Source organism: Lipotes vexillifer, unplaced genomic scaffold (assembly GCF_000442215.2).
Source record: "Lipotes vexillifer unplaced genomic scaffold, Lipotes_vexillifer_v1.1 scaffold44, whole genome shotgun sequence".
Lineage (NCBI taxonomy): Eukaryota > Metazoa > Chordata > Mammalia > Artiodactyla > Lipotidae > Lipotes > Lipotes vexillifer.
Window position 1 is genome coordinate 549,286 of NW_006787415.1, and position 9,062 is coordinate 558,347.

Consider the following 9,062-nt stretch of genomic DNA (forward strand, 5'->3'; position numbering starts at 1 on the left):
TGGGGCGTGGGGAGGGGGAGGGGCGCGCATTTTACCTTTCTTGATACCTTCAGTGAGTGCAAGAACGCAGAGATACAGAGTTTGGTAAGTTCTAAATTTTGTCAGATCTGACAAGATTATTTGACGAGGAGGAAAGTGATCCTGATTTCATTGTGGAACACCTACTGCCTCGAATAGTAACATTATCAGGGTTGACTGCCTTTGCAGAAGAAACATGTTTAATCGCAAGTGCATGAATGCCAGTCTTCATGTCTGCTCTTATTCTGCACTGCCTGCAAGCTAGGATTTGCCTGGCAAGGTTGGGCTCCCACCTCCCAGCCAGTGGCGGACTCTTGGCAGACTCTCAGCTTCTTTCTCTCCCTTCTCCCACCCCAACCTGTGCATCATTTTCTTTATTTCAGTGAGTGCTAACCTTCTTCCCGCTCCCCTTCGATTTAGGCTTTGCATAAGTATACTGACAGTGAACTACAAAGAAAAGTCTTTGGTTGAGTGCCTAACTAATGAAGGACCTAGTAAGATGGGTTGCATAACAAAGTGGAAGTGCAGTATGAAAACTGATGCTTTGGTATAATCTAAGTGGTTTATGCTTATGCTTCTTGCATGGGGGTAGGAAGATGGAGCATGAGGAGGACCATGGCAAGGACCTTAGTGAAAATATTTAAGTATTTTAGGTTAATAGATATATACTGACACCTCATATAGAAGTTTCAGATTCACAGAGAAGTATGGGGGAAAAATCTACATTTATACACCAGTGGTGTCTAAAGTACAGTACCTTCCGTGTAACCTTTATTATATAATAATTGCAAATCACATGAAAATGAATTAGGCAGTATATAGGAGAAAGGTTAGTTATTCAAGGCTTTCGCTTTTGCTTGTTCCAGTTGTCCTTCCAGCTCAGTTTATGACCTGATGAAATAGCAAAAATGCTTACTCTCTTTATTTTATGATGATATTTTTTTCATAGAAAGGCATTTTATTTTAAATATAGCAGTGTGTACATGTCAATCCCAAACTCCCAATCTATCCCTTATTACTCTTAAGCACTGATTTTATCTTATGTTATAGGAGTGGAGAAGCCAGAAGGCCTCTATTGTGTATTTTTGTTCTTTTTTTCCCATTCAACAGTAATATCCTCTAAGATTGAAATTCAGCTCCTCTTCACCTTGGAAGGAAGTTAACTAGTATGATAAAATTTATCTGAACTGTAGCAATAAGTAGGATGAAGGAGTCACACAGAATTTTGATAACATGGTGAAGCAATATTTACCTCTAGTGCAGGGGCAGTGATAATATGAATGCAGCAGGGAAAACTATCACAGTGCATCTCTGGATATATTCTGACATTTTAGGTGCTCATTCTAATTTAGATTGCAGTTTCTGGAGCAAATCTGAACCTTAAATTGTGCAAAAAATTAGTAAAGCCATAAAGTCCCTTTAGAAGAGCAAACTAGAAGGGCCACGATATCTCTGAAAAGATTTCTGTGGCCATGATGTTGAGGCCAACCTGAGAAACGTCCCATATCCTGTCTCCTGAGGGACTCCCCTTGAAGTGCACAGGGCTGGTTACCTCTCAAAACAGAGTTTTTAAGCTTTGCTCTTGACCATGTTCTTGCCTAATTAGGACCAATTAATTTTGCAGTTTTACTTGTGCCAGTTTTTGCTTTGCTTGCCAATAACTAATTGCATAGGTTCCTTGTTTTTGTTTTTACCACTACCAGTCAGGTTTTGTTGGAATTTTAAGCCAAAAACATTTAATTGCTTTGCTCAGTAAGTAGGTACCTGGAGAAATCAACCTTAAATCCTAGTAACAGTTCTTTTTAGCATACCTCCAAAATACATAAATTGCTTATGTTTTTCAAAGGTAGGACAGTTTTATTTTTATTAATTACTATTTTTGTTTTGTTTTGTAAAACAGCATGGCTTAGATCACGGTCACTTTTTTGTATTTGAAACTCTTACCCTGAAAACTGTATTCTTGGCATCTTTCATCTAATCCATGAACAATTTATACATATGCTTTTAGAACTTTCCGTTTCAGAGGTCTTAAATTCTCATTGGATGTTTCTAATGGAGATGTATTATGAAATCATTATATCCCCAGGGAGAGTGTATCAGGTGAAAAGACCAGTCAAGTGGTTTAGATCAAGATAAGCCAGACATTCCCAGGTTTCACTTATGATCTGCCACTTCTTAGCTGTGTGATTGAAGATAAGATTATCAGCTGCCCTGAGTCTCGCTTTACTCAGCTGTAAAATGGTGATAGTACCATCTCCTTCACAGTGTAATTCTGAGGATTAAATGACAGCTTTTGTAAAGTGACTAGCTGAGTGCCTAGTATGTACAAAGTAAATCCTTGGTGAATTAACATAATTGCTGTTATCATTATAGAGTCATGGGGGGCTTTTACTAAGGGATCTCATTTGGATTTTGCTGCTGCATTCTAATTTGGTGTTAGCTGTAAGAGAGACTAGTAAGTCGGACTATCTGTTTGGGATAGGACCTTTAACGTTTCGTTTTGCTGTGTTTTAGCAAAGTGTTATTTTTCATAAATTATATAAAAACAGTGTCAAACAGGTTTTTTTTTGTGTGTGTGTGGTACGCGGGCTTCTCACTGTTGTGGCCTCTCCTGTTGCAGAGCACAGGCTCCGGACGCGCAGGCTCAGCGGCCATAGCTCACGGGCCCAGCCGCTCCACGGCATGTGGGATCTTCCCAGACCGAGGCACGAACCCGCGTTCTCTGCATCGGCAGGCGGACTCTCAACCAGTGCGCCACCAGGGAAGCCCTCACACAGGTTTTATAGGCAGGCCAGATATTGTCCAAGGTGGTCCATGGTGATAGGTGACGTTTTAATCATGGCAGGTGTCAGATAGTTCTGTCTGTATCAACTAAGCCTCCAGGGAAATAGATGTTATTCTTGCTCTAATTGTCATTAACAGAAATATGAATGTTGCCATTTACTCAAGGCTGACTGTGTAAAAGGTACTCCCAGTGATTCTGAGAGGCAGACACAGAGCTATATTTTGGAAACTGAAAGGGAAAGAAATTCATCTAGGGTGTCTAGGATGACACAGCTTAGTAGGTACAGAGCAGACTCAAAACGTGGTATCTGATGTTAAGACTCTGCTGTATTATACACTATAGCCCAATGGTTTCTGGCTCTGTTAATCCCCTTTTGATATAACCATGAAAAAAATTGCATTCCAGTTATATAAAAATAGTAAAATTAAAGTTGCCAATATTAAGACATCAGGTTTTTCATGCACAGATAACTAGAAAAAATTTAAATGTTTATAAAACTATTATTCCTATTTCTCATTCTGAAGATTCAAAAATAGTTGCAAAAAAGCTTTATATCTGTATAGTTTCATTTAAAAGATGTATCAGGTGGCATCCCAACATTCCCTGGAAAATTTCAGCACTTACTGAAAATTAAATAGTCTTGTATTAAACCTAGTTCTTTCCCCCCAATATTTCAACTCTGATATTGCAAATAGTGCCTGCTGCCAAGATTATCATCCACCTAGATATGCTCTTCTCTTTACTTGGAACAAACAGAAAAATGTTGAGATGTTTGTGTATAGCTTTTAAAAGTTTTTGTAATTATATCCTTTGACATATTTAGCAATAATAAGAATAATGATAATAATAAATAATAATCTCTTCCATTTTTAAAGTACTGTGTAAATAACAAGCTGTTTTTAGACACATTATCTTATGTCATCCTCACCACAGCCAAGCCATGGTTGGGAGTGGGCAAGTAAATCTTGTTAAGCTCCTACTTCTAGGAGAGGCAGTATGTGAACTGGAGCCTGGATTTTCTGATGCTAAATCTCAAAATCTGTTGGGTATACCTTTGTCTTTGTCCTCATTTCTGCTCCTGCCCATTCCCTCATCTCCATCTTTTCCTTTCCTCTTCCCTTCACTTCCCACCCCTCCCTCTGCCCTGCTCCTTTTCCTTCTCTCTCTGTCATCTTCCATCCATTCGTCTACTTTGTTTCAGCACTTTCCTACCAATCCTCTTGCCTCAGTCACTGTATGCTGTGGCTATCCCAGTGACTCAATGGAATGGTAAAGATCTGTTTGCCAATTCACGTATAGATATTTGTGTGGCTCTGAGGAATAGGCCAAGAACTCAGATGTAAGCTCTTAGAGAAGGAAGTTTGTTTTATTTGCTGCTACATTCTCAGAACTTAGTGTAAAGAAGATGCTCAATAAATATTTACTACCCGGATGAATGAATAGGTGATTGAATGACCTAATAAAAAACTGTAAGATACATCTGGGCATTCACTAACTGTTTACTTACTTGCCTATTTTTGCCCATGAATTGTCCCTCTGCTGTTCTTTTGGTAGCTGATTTTGGCAGTAGATATATCAATGGAATTTCTGGTTGTGTTATTTTATATCAATGTCGCTAAATGTTAGAATCATGACTCCCCAAAAGTCAAAGCATTTTAGACTTTGTAGTCTTTAGTGTTTAGACTAAACATCCACAGAATCTCAGATTTACTTGCATGCGTGTATTTTGCACTCTCTCCTTTCTCAATGTATCACATATTAAATCATTATAATTATAAGTGGATAACTAAAAAATTTATATTGATATTATCCAGAACCTTTTTACTTTATATTCAGTAGTATTTTGTGTCTCCACATTCTCGGAAGGGTTTTGTGTTTCTTTTCACAAGAAGTATAATCCTATGTCAGCTCTCTAAACTTAAAGTAATGCATGCAGCATTGCCCTGTTCGTTTTTATGATCTGTTGCATTCAGACTGTGCAGGGCAAATGTTCCAGTTAACAATCAAGCCATTGTAATTCTCCAAATGACTTTCAACCATAAAGCCATCTTCTTTTCAAAGACCAAAAGGAAGAGATAGAGGAAAAATAAGACCCTTTAAATTCTGTAGAAAGTTCTATAGAAAGTAATACATATTCAGATAGGTAAGACATGGCTCATGTGAACCTGTAGTATTTTATCCATGTACTATGATAGCCTCACATATCTATTTTAATTTTTATGTATAGTAGAATGAATGGCTGTTTTGCAATTTTTTTTCCCGTTTTAGACTCAGCTCTGTCAAGGATTACCTCCATTCCAAAAGAAAATAACTGATTTTGATTGGAAGTTTAAGTGGCTTCCTGGTTTACTAGTTGGAAATGGTAGTGTTCTAAGCATGTGTTATTTTCTTCACTGATCATGAGGATACCGACCCTGGGATGTACAGTATATGTTGAACATGTGTTTACTGTAAGGGAACGGTGCTTGAATACTGACAGGAACAAAAACAATTTAAAGAGGGATTGTGCCTCCTCAGAGAAGTGGCAAAAGGCTGAATGGGAGAAACACACTTCTGAGTAATAATTATTTACTGGCAATTGGAGATGTGTTGGAAATAATGTCAAATGAAGTATTCTACTTTTTAGTTTCTTGCACAGTTTTGCCAATAATAAATACACTGTCTACTCCCCAAAAGATGTGGGGACAGCTGAAAGTGAAAACCCATAAACCCATTTACAAACTTGTGTGCTCGTATTCAGGGCAGTTAATAAAGGTGCTTCAGGGAAGAATATGTTACCGCAGTTGAAAGGCTTATGCCCCAGTGTACTTCCTAGGGTCATGATTATCAATAAACTAATATTTGTAAAAATAGCTGGCACATTGTTGATGATGAAGTTAGTTTCTGGCCTGGTAAGAAGTATTGTTATCTACATCATGATATACATTGCTTTAGGACATTGCTTACTTAAGCATCAGTTTTCTTAGACACCATAGCCTACCCTTGTGTTCTTTGAGAAACCTGTTGAACTGCTTTTAAGCAGTAGGATGGTAATTATGAGCATGTGATGAGATCTATAACTTCACTTTGGTTTCTGTGTGAATATTGCTTTGCATTATGAAAAGCTCAAGTTAACTCTGTGCAGATGAATTTCATATTAGTTGTATTAACACATAAAAGTTTAAAGTTAAATGTTTGCCAGTGTTTTAAGAGCTACAAGCAATACCTTTGAGATACCTATTAGTTTGTTTTATGTAGAATAAGATAATTTAAAAATAATTTTTGTAAGTCAGAGAAACACAAACATCATATGATATTACTTATATGTGGAATCTAAAAAAATGATACAAATGGACTTATTTACAAAACAGAAACAGATTCACAGACATAGAAAACAAACTTATGGTTACCGAAGGGGAAAGGGGGGAGGGATATATTAGGAGTTTTGGATTAGCAGATACACACTACTATATATAAAATAGCTAAACAACAAGGTCCTACTGTATAGCACAGGAAACTATATTCAATGTCTTTTAATAACCTATAATGAAAAAGAATATATAGGTATGTATAACTGAATCGCTTCTCTGTACACCAGAAACTAACACAACATTGTAAATCAACTGCACCTCAATTTTTTTAAAAAAGTTTTTTTTTGTTTTTTTTTTTTGCGGTACGCGGGCCTCTCACTGTTGTGGCCTCTCCCGTTGCGGAGCACAGGCTCCGGACGCGCAGGCTCAGTGGCCATGGCTCATGGGCCTAGCTGCTCCGCAGCATGTGGGATCCTCCCGGACCGGGGCACAAACCCGTGTCCCCTGCATCGGCAGGTGGACTCTCAACCACTGCGCCACCAGGGAAGCCCCCAAAAAAGAGTTTTTAATGCAGAATGAATAACATAATTCACACTAATGGCATATTAGAGGAATATATTACATTTTTACTCATTGATTTCATAGTCTTAGAAATGTGAATAAGAGGCATAATGATGTAGAAACAAGAAATTAATTAGTACAAACAGAACTAAAGGATTGTAAGCAGAGATCATAATTTACCTCTTTTTATGCTTGCAACCCCTCCTAACACAGTGCCTTGCGTATGCATATTTCCTGGAAGAATCTATTGCTTTGGAAAGAGAGATTCAGTCTTCTTCTGTAGTGCAGACTTTGTTAAATCTCTTAGAATTGTTGTCTGTCTCATTTTCTTATGGTAATTTACTGATAAGACCTGCAACTACAGTGGATCCCATGGACAGAGCTCCATTCCATATCCAGCACCTATGGTGTGTGTGCCAGGCACAGTCAGTGAAAGGATGGAGTAGGACAGGCATCTTTTTGAGGTGCTTACAGTTCTATGGGTTTCAATGGTAGGACACTTCACTAAAGAGTAAATCTTCATGAAACACAAACAAGTTTCCATGAAGTATTTAAACACATGCTATTTTGTGGTGGGACTTAATATTTAAAATTTACTTGCAAAATGACACTAAAACTTTCCATTTGATTAAGAAAGATTGACAGTGATAAGTAAATAATGATTCTTTATCCCCTACAAGACTTTTCAAATTTTTATTTCAATTTTTACTATCCTCATCCACACTTCATACCACTATTGAAGAAATAATTTGGTTAGATAAAATTCTATTTGATAATTCTAAATGTCTCAGCTAAGTCAATTTAATTGTAATGTATGAAGGAGATTAAATTGTATCTCCTCTGATTCCTAGGAAATCCACTCACTTCCTTTTTCTTGTAAAAGTCATCACTCTGTAAGTACTCTGATTTTTTGGACTCTACAATTCTAACAAAGATTTGGGACCACAGTTAATCATATTGTAACTTTCTTTGTACTTATTTTGCCAATTTAGACACACATATTATTAAGAACACATAAAGTTTGTGCTGTGAATTTACAGTTCCAGGTGAGAAATTTGAAATTAAGGTAATGAAATGGGTCAAGTCAGAGACTTAACCTTATACGTTCAGAATGCCCAGGAGAATCATTTAAACAAAATCTAGTGCTAAAAATTAAAAGAAGATACAAAGTGCACATCATGTGCTTGTCCTGCTTTTTCATTTATTTATGACTCGTCCTTCCCCTGGCATTCCTTGTAAGTTTTCACTTCTCCTTTTCACCAAAGCAATCTGTATACAGCAGCCTGCTGTGTATGCTCAGTACCAATAGATTTTTCTCTGGAATCTTACAGGTTATTTTATTTGGATTTGTTAAAGAAATAAAAATTAACTCAAAAAATTTCAAGTCCCAGTTTGCCTCCCCAACCCTGATATTTCAACTCCTTATCATTTTTCTGTGTTTTCGCAGTTTTCTTGCAGGTTTTATTGTGAATTTCCTAGTCCTATTTGATGTATTTCTCTTGCTGCTTCTTTGAGAACAATTTGGGTTATAGATTTTGAGACGGTAAATCATGAGTTTTTTTCAAATGTTTTGTATTATAGTAGAACTAAGGGCTGACAGATGGCCTTTTGAAATAACGAGACAGTGATTTACATTTCCGGGAAGGTGTTTAATGCAGCACCCTGAATTCAGCTTCAAAGTAGAATATATCTGGTGATTATTTTTTATTTTTTGTTTAAAAATTATTTTAAAATGTAATTGTTTAGATGGACAGGTTTATATTTACATGGACCTTATCATTATGACCAGGTTATATTTTACATTTAATAATATTTTTTATCATTGATTTCTTTAATGAGGTAATATATAGATTTTAGAGTTAGGTTAGACTAACAGTTCTGTCCACCAACTTGTAACCTTGTTTGAATTAGTTTCCTAGGGCTGGTGTAATAAAATATTGCAAACTGGGTAGCTTAAAATGACAGAAATTCATCCCCTCACAGATTTGGGGGCTAAAAGTACAAAATCAAAGTATCTGCAGGGCCATGTTCCCTCTGAAGGGTCTAAGAAAGAATCTTTCCTCGCCTCTTCCTAGCTTCTGGTGGTTGCTGGTAATCTTTGGCATTCCTTACATTAACTCTAAAAGGCCACTGCTTAATATCCCCGCAGATGTTAATGTAGATTTTTAGATAAATAATATAGTGCTCAGAAATCGCTTTTATCTTAGAAAAGTGTGATGTATTATAATACGAAAATAAAACTGGAGCACCCCTGTAGAACATGAAAGTGGATCTTCACTGTTAAAGATCCATGTTAAAGGAAAGGAGTGTTACATTTTAAAAGAATTTAAAGAATATAAATAACTGTTTGTCTCTCTACTCTGGAAAAAAAAAAGATGGCTCGCTCGCTTCCACCTCATCCAAGGAAT

At 36.8% G+C, this 9,062-nt stretch overlaps 1 protein-coding gene across 1 annotated transcript in view; it reads left to right on the forward strand.

The window, feature by feature from the left end:
- The window catches only part of SLC27A6 (solute carrier family 27 member 6), a 65,138-nt gene that overhangs the window by 825 nt on the left and 55,251 nt on the right, over positions 1-9,062 (forward strand). The window lies entirely within an intron of this gene.